The sequence below is a fragment of the Stegostoma tigrinum genome, chromosome 43 (assembly GCF_030684315.1).
Source record: "Stegostoma tigrinum isolate sSteTig4 chromosome 43, sSteTig4.hap1, whole genome shotgun sequence".
NCBI classification, from domain to species: domain Eukaryota; kingdom Metazoa; phylum Chordata; class Chondrichthyes; order Orectolobiformes; family Stegostomatidae; genus Stegostoma; species Stegostoma tigrinum.
The window spans coordinates 3,153,253-3,161,489 of NC_081396.1; the positions used below are offsets into that span (position 1 = coordinate 3,153,253).

The window sequence follows — 8,237 nt, forward strand, 5'->3', positions numbered from 1 at the left end:
GAACAGGTTAGGGAGGCAGAGACAGGCTGGGCTGGTTTTGGGATGCAGTGGGTGGAGGGGAAGAGCTGCGCTGGTTGTGTGATGCAGTGGGGGGAGGGGACGAACAGTGTCGTGAACCATTTCCACTCCCCCTCCCATTCTTTAGACGACATGTCCATCATGGGCCTCCTGCAGTGCCACAATGATGCCACCCGAAGGTTGCAGGAACAACAACTCATATTCCGCCTGGGAACCCTGCAGCCCAATGATATCAATGTGGACTTCACCAGCTTCAAAATCTCCCCTTCCCCCACCGCATCCCAAAACCAGCCCAGTTCGTCCCCTCCCCCCACTGCATCACACAACCAGCCCAGCTCTTCCCCTCCCCCCACTGCATCCCAAAACCAGTTCAGCCTGTCTCTGCCTCCCTAACCTGCTCTTTGTCTCACCCATCCCTTCCTCCCACCCCAAGCCACACCTCCGTTTCCTACCTACTAACCTCATGCCACCTCCTTGACCTGTCCATCTTCCCTGGACTGACCTATCCCCTCCCTACCTCCCCACCTATACTCTCTCCACCTATCTTCTTTTCTCTCCATCTTAGTTCCGCCTCCCCCTCTTTCCCCATTTATTCCAGAACCCTCACCCCATCCCCCTCTGATGAAGGGTCTAGGCCCGAAACGTCAGCTTTTGTGCTCCTGAGATGCTGCTTGGCCTGCTGTGTTCATCCACCTTCACACTTTATTATCAGAGACTCTCGGACCTGCGTTTGCAGCAAACGTGAAAACAACTGCGGGTCTCAAGCAGCGATCGGCCCCGCTAACCCCCGCCATCTTTATTGGGGGTGAGTTTCACCAACGTGCACGCGCGTGCTTCAAGAGATAATGGGAACTGCAGATGCTGGAGAATCCGAGATAACAAAGTGTGGAGCTGGATGAGCACAGCAGGCCAAGCAGCATCTTAGGGCCACAGAAGCTGACGGCAGTGAAAGGCTGAGGCCCGAAACGTCAGCTTTTGTGCTGCGAAGATGCTGCTTGACCTGCTGTGTTCATCCAGCTTCACAGTGTGTTATCTCGTGCTTCCAGAGTGCAGGCGGGGCGATTTGAAGAGAGCATTTCCAGTGCAAATAAATCATGGGAAATGTTTATCTTTTCTAGATTTGTATCCTGGATTGACGGTTTTTTTCTGTGAATTCGTTTCACAGGATATTAATGCACAATAATTTGCAGACCGGGATCTCAAAATAAGTCCTGACAGTCAGAGGAATCATCAGGATCTGAATATCATTGGCATATAATTGTGGAAGGATAAAGGTTTGTCTGTTCTGTCTGTGGGAAAATATCTCCCGTACGTTTGTAACTCTAAACGCAACAAGATGTTCGAGTTCGTTGTTAGAGCATCCGAGAGGTATGTGCTCGGTTCTGGGCCCTGCAGCTGAGGAAGGGCATATTAGCCTGAGAGAGGGATTACAGACTTATCCAAATTAAATGTCGTCTTTTTGAAAGAGCTAACATATTTAGTCCGAATCTCTAACTTCATGATTTTAACATATAATTTCCTCATTCTCAAATATCTGCAAATTTACTTTTGAGATTCCTTACGGACTGAAACTTTAGCACTGTTTTTCAGATGGAACATTCCAGATGCTGACAAATCTTTGTTGCTGCAGAAACTGAACTCCATGTTCAGTTGAGAGGGTTATAAAGTGCTCAATTGAAAGATGAGATGTTGTTCCCTGAGCTCCCATCAGGCTGTGTTGTCAGGCAATTAATATGACAAGTCTGTGCTGCATGTGTTGTTTGGCTCAATGTGAGTGCTTTGGAGTTGGTTGAAAATAGGGGAGGTGGGACATGGAAAGGTGAACCTGCAAGATTGGGTATGGTGCTCAGTCACAGTTTGGGCAGTTCAGAAAGTGATACGGTCACAATGGAAAGAGCCAACTTGTAAGTGATACCTGCACAGTATTTTCATGTAGTTTTGAAGTATAATGTATCAGCTTCTGTAAAGGCAGGAGCTTTCAATCAAAACAGACATGTTTGAAAGGAAGGAATATCCCAAGGTCCATTAAATTGTTTTAAAGGGAGTAACTAGCTTAAATTACAGAAGTCATGACAGGAGCTATCAGACTCCTGGTGTGCTCCTCTTCACAATGTGGGAAATAAGAGAAGCTTCCATTCTCCCTGACAACTACATGTGAAGGAAGTCTGTCCATCTCCACCAATTGGTGAACCGCTTTTCCAAGCTGGTGCTGTGAGTGCATTCACTTTGAACAATCTGCAACACTGAGAATATACTGGACAGCACCTATAGTGAGAGGTTCACCTGCACATCTGCCAATGTGGTATACTGCATCCACTGTACCCGGTGTGGCTACCTCTACATTGGGGAAACCAAGCGGAGGCTTGGAGACCGCTTTGCAGAACACCTCCGCTCAGTTCGCAACAAACAACTGCACCTCCCAGTCGCAAACCATTTCCACTCCCCCTCCCATTCTTTAGATGACATTTCCATCATGGGCCTCCTGCAGTACCACAATGATGCCACCCGAAGGTTGCAGGAACAGCAACTCATATTCCGCCTGGGAACCCTGCAGCCTAATGGTATCAATGTGGACTTCACCAGTTTCAAAATCTCCCCTTCCCCAACTGCATCCCTAAACCAGCCCAGTTCGTCCCCTCCACTCACTGCATCCCAAAACCAGTCCAACCTGTCTCTGCCTCCCTAACCTGTTCTTCCTCCCACCCATCCCTTCCTCCCACCCCAAGCTGCACCCCCATCTACCTACTAACCTCATCCCACCTCCTTGACCTGTCCGTCTTCCCTGGACTGACCTATCCCCTCCCTACCTCCCCACCTATACTCTCTCCACCTATCTTCTTTTCTCTCCATCTTCGGTCCGCCTCCCCCTCTCTCCCTATTTATTCCAGAACCCTCTCCCCATCCCCCTCTCTGATGAAGGGTCTAGGCCCGAAACGTCAGCTTTTGTGCTCTTAAGATGCTGCTTGGCCTGCTGTGTTCATCCAGCCTCACATTTTATTGTCCTAGCACCTATAGTGAGTTGATCACAAGGCAGGTGAGAAGTGCACAGGCACAAAGTAAATGGGTGACCAGCAGATAAAGTAAAAGGCACATGAAGGATGTGCAGGAGTCCCCAGTGGTCATCCCCTTTTCAAACAGCTATTGTGCTTTTCATGCTGTTGGGGATAGCCTGAGCTGGTCTCGGTGGAAATTGGCAACAGCCACGTTTGTGGCACCACAGGTGGCTGTGCTCCACAGAAGGAGAGGAAAACATGTGCCAGGGCTATTGTGATAGGACACTCAATAGTCGTGGATACGGACAGGCGGTAGACATGAATCCTGGATGGTATCTTACCTACCTGGTGCCAGGATCAGGGATATCACAGAGCGGCTGCCGGACCTCCTAGAGCTGGAGGGTGAACACCCAATGGTCATGGAACACGTAGGTCCCGTGACACAGCTAAACAAAGTGACGAGGGCCTGAAAGCTTACTGTAGGCAGATAGGAGATACATTAAACTACAGGATCTGAAATGTAAGAACGTCAGACCTACTCCCAATGCCATGTGCTAACGAGAGTAGGAACAAGAGGACAGATTGGACAAGTCTGGAGAAATGGTGTAGCAGAGAAGAGTTTAGATTCTTGAGGTATTGGGACTGTTTCTGTGTGAGTTTGGCCCTGTGTATTTGCCCCTGGGCAGAGCTGAGACAAACCTCCTAGCGGTGTGGAGGTGGGGGGATGCTTTTGCTCATTCAATTGGTGAGGTTTTAAATTAGAATAGTCAAGCATCTATTTACTCGTGTTCCATTTTCCAGCACTCAGAATGTAACCTATGTTGTAATGCCTTGCATGATCATCAAAAATACTTCAAGGTTGCAATGGTTCCTACATCTGTCACCATTTCAGATGCTGCTGACCCTCTTGAACAGCACCTGCATTTTCTGTTTTTATTTCAGATTTCCAACATTTTGCTTAATTACTCAGTCATGGAGTTATACAGCATGAAAACAGACCCTTCAGTCCAACCTGTCCATGCCAAACAGACATCCCAGACTGAACTCGTCCTATTTTTCAGCATTTTGCCCATATCCCTGTAAATACTTCCTAATCATGTACCATTCCAGATACCTTTCAAATGTTGTACATGTATCTGCCTCCAACCACCTCCTTTGGCAGTTCCTTTCATACATGCACCACCTTTTGTTAAAAGATGGTCCCTGAGGACCCTTTTAAACATTTCCCTTCTCACTTTGAACCTATGTCCTCTAATTTTAGACTCCCCTCTGCTGAGAAATAGACCTTAGCTATTCACCTGATCCATATTGTCATGATTTTATAAACCTCTATACCATCATCCCTCAGGCTCTAACACTGTAGTGAACAAAGCCTCAGCCTCTCCCTATAGCTCAAACTTTCCTAGCACACTACCTTGTAAATCTTTTCTAAACCCTTTCAACTTTTCCGATAGCAGGGATGCCAAGACCAAGATTGAGTGCGATTTTCTGAGATTCTTTATGTCCTATAGAGCCACAGCATAACCAATAAAGGCAAGTATGCCAAATGCTGCCTTCACCACCCTGTCTACCTGCAACTCCACTTTAAAGAAACTATATACATGTTCTTAGCTCCTCGGAGGGATTGAAAGGGAGAAAGCAGGAACAGGATTGAGTTATACATCGACGAAATGCCTCTCCTTGATGCCTGTCTCTCCTGCCTCTCTGTCTGCAGTTTTGCGCAAACACTGACTGGTTCCCTTCTTTGAAGGACATTTATAAACCAGTTCAGTTTTAATTATAATTCAGCAGTTCCCCTCAGTGCAACCTCCACAACTGACCAGATTAATTTGTCACAGTTTCACAAGGTGTGTGCTCCTCTGGTTTCTCCAAATATGTTTGTTTTGTGTTTGAAAGGGTGATTTGCGATTAGAGACTTCAAATGAAACCACACCCAGATCTGACAGTCGGTCTGTTTATCACAACCTAATCATCACAGAATTTTGAACATTGAAGGAAGAAGCACACATCTTCTGTACGTGGGAGAGTCTGTGAAATTCACCTGAAATGTCCAAACGCCAGCACAGTCACACTGGGGACAGAATGTGGAAATGTACGGATTGTGGGAAGGGATTTCTTTACCCATCCCAGCTGGAAAATCACCGACGCAGACACACTGGGGACAGACCATTCACCTGCTCTGATTGACGGAAGGGGTTTACTCAGTCATCCAGCCTGCTGAGACACCAACGACTTCACACGGGGGAGAGACCATTCACCTGCTCTATCTGTGGGACAGGATTCACTCAGTCATCTAAACTGCTGGAACACCAGGGAATTCACACTGGGGAGAGACCATTCGCTTGTTCTGAATGTGGGAAAGGATTCGCACACTTATGTAGATTGCTGGAGCACCAGCGAGTTCATACCAAAGAGAAACCATTCGCCTGCTCTAATTGTGGGAAGGGATTTACCAAATTATACAACCTGATGAGACATCAGCAGATTCACACTGCGGAGAAAGCATTCACCTGCTCTGAATGTGGGAAAGGATTCAATTCGTCAGCCAACCTGCTGAAACACCAGCAAGTTCACACTGGGGAAATACCATACACCTGCTCTGAATGTGGAAAAGGATTCATTCACTCAAGCAGACTGCTGGAGCACCAGCGAGTTCATACCAGGGAGCAACCATTCACCTGCTCTGATTATGGGAAGGAATTTACCAAATTGTACAATCTGCGGAGACACCAGCGAGTTCACACTGGGGAGAAAGATTCACTCAGTAAACTTGCATGCTGAAACAACAGCCTGTTCATTCCATGGAGACACCTTTCACTTGTTCGGTATGTGGGAAGGGATTTACTCTGTCATTGAAACTGTTAACACACCAGTGAAATGACACTGGGTGGATCCTGTTCACTTGCTGTGGTTGTGGAAAAGGCTTTGCTGTTTGCTAATATACCAGCAACTTCATAAGGAACCACAGGTGAAGGGTTTTGCTTTTACTCACACCAAGGAAGGAACCTCGGTCATTTTGCCATTTGTATTGACATTATTAAACCCTGGTCCATGACAGGGGTGATATTGTAGATAAAATGGTGATACAGTTATCTATCAGAAGAATAGGTTGTGGAAATGATCACAATATTGCTGTACATCATACTTACACTGGGTAAAGACTGTCCACCATAAAAATACAAATCAGCTTTTTGTCAAAACTGTGTTGCATCAAATCTTTGTCTAATCCTGAATGCCTTAGAGATAAGATAATCAGTATCCTTTACTGGGAAAAAGCATATCCAGAGTGAGATATAGCCAGAAATGCTGGGAATTTAGTTCCAAGTGCTGTTAGGGCATGTGCAAATTAATTTGGCAGGGGGTGGGATCCAGAGAGAAAAGAGAAGAATCAATAAATGCGTCAGGAAGGCATCGACATGACAAGCCAGTTCAGGTACAAGGGAGTTTGACATGATTGAATGGCATTGATAATAATGCTAAGACTTTGATGGACAAGACAGATGAGTTCAGAATACAAATTAAAAATAGGGTGTGATGACATTGCTGTAACTCATATATGTTTGAGAGAATGGCAGGATTGGAACGCATAGGTACTAATGACAGTCTTCATGCAGGGTCTTCGTGCGATATAGCGAAGGAGACAAAAGAAGAAGAGGTGTGCCAGTTGTGTTTAGGGAATTTATTCGGGCGATAAGGAGAGATGACATTCTTAGAAAACTCCTTTAATAAACCTGGACAGGTAAAGCTAGAAGCACAGGTAAGGAGGCAAATTTCAGGAATTGTAAAAGTGCTAAGGTCACGATAGCGGGGTATTTCAACTTGCCCAAAATTCACAGTGGTTATCACAGTGTGAAAGGTTTCAAGGAACTTCTAAAATCGATCCAGCACAGCTTTCGAAGCCAGTGTGCAAAAGTCCCAACAAGGAATGGGTAGGTCCTGTACTTAACCACTTGTCACCTTTTGTTGCCTAAAGTTGAAGGATCAACTGGGGAGTATTTTGCAGATAGTTGCCATAACTCTTCCAAAAATATTTGGGATTGCTCTGGAAAAGGACAAGGATAGGCCTCAAATGAAAGTTCTAAATTGTTTGATTTTTTTTAATCAGACCAGGTAATAATTTGGCTGGAGTGTGCAGGAAGCAGATTCTTTCAGGTAAATGTGCAAGAGGGAATTTAAATGAGTAGATGTGGAGAGCTATAAGGGGAAAATGAATTGATGCAGTTAGGTAAAATAAAGAAAAATGCTCAATTGTTTTACAGCAACATTAATCTTGAAAGCACAAAGGGGGAATGAATGAGACCCATTAAGGGCCACAGCAGTAACCTGTGTGTGGAGCTAGAGGATGTTGGCCTGGTTCTTAATGAATATTTTGTGTCATTGTTCATTAGTGAGAGATGATTCAGGGAGATGATCTGTCATCAAATTAAAAAAAAATGCACAGAGGGGAGGTTTTGAGTCGTCTGGGAGTCAGAATTAATTTATATTGGAGAGGCAGGGATTAATCAAGAACAGTTGGCATGCATATCTGTAAGGGGAGTTCATGCCTGACCAACTTGATTCAACTTTTTCAGGTACATTAATGGTTAAAGGATAATGTGGCAGAGAAGAAGACCCATTAAGGACCACAGTGTGAATGTGTGGAAGTGGATGATGTAGCCCAGTTCTAAATGAATGCTTTGTGTCTGTGTTCACTCGTGAGAGAGATGAATCAAGGTGAATGTCTGTGATAGAAATTAAAGAAATTAACATCGAGAGGGAGCAGGTTTTGACAAGTCTAGCAAGCTTAAATATAGACAAACCTCCTGTGTGAGATGAAATGTTTTTGATGTCGTTGGGATGAAATAGTAGGGGCGCTTGCAAAACTTTTTCAGTTTCCCACTGATGACAGAAAAGGTGCTAGAGGAGTGCAGAATAGTCATAGAGTCCAACAGCACAAAAACAGACCCCTCGAGCCATCTTGTCCATGCTGACCAGATTTCGTATATAAATCCAGTCCCATTTGCCAGCATTTGGCACACATCCTTCTAAACCTTTGCTATCCATATACCCATCCAGATGCCTTTCAAATGTTGTAATGGTACAAACCTCCACCACTTCCTCTGGCAGCTCATTATACACACACCACCCTCTGCATGGAAAAAAAAGTTGCCCCTTAGGTCCCTTTTATATGTTCCCCTTTCATCTTAAACCTATGCCCTCTAGTTTTGGACTCCCCCACTCCAGGGA

The 8,237-nt window shown here is 45.4% G+C and overlaps 1 long non-coding RNA gene across 1 annotated transcript; it reads left to right on the forward strand.

Moving 5' to 3' along the window:
* Nucleotides 1-657: 657 nt before the first annotated feature.
* On the forward strand, nucleotides 658-7,223 carry LOC132206758 (uncharacterized). Its single transcript, XR_009443136.1, has 3 exons — nucleotides 658-823; nucleotides 1,184-1,292; nucleotides 4,908-7,223. It is a non-coding gene; the product is annotated as an uncharacterized LOC132206758 (long non-coding RNA).
* Nucleotides 7,224-8,237: the final 1,014 nt, after the last annotated feature.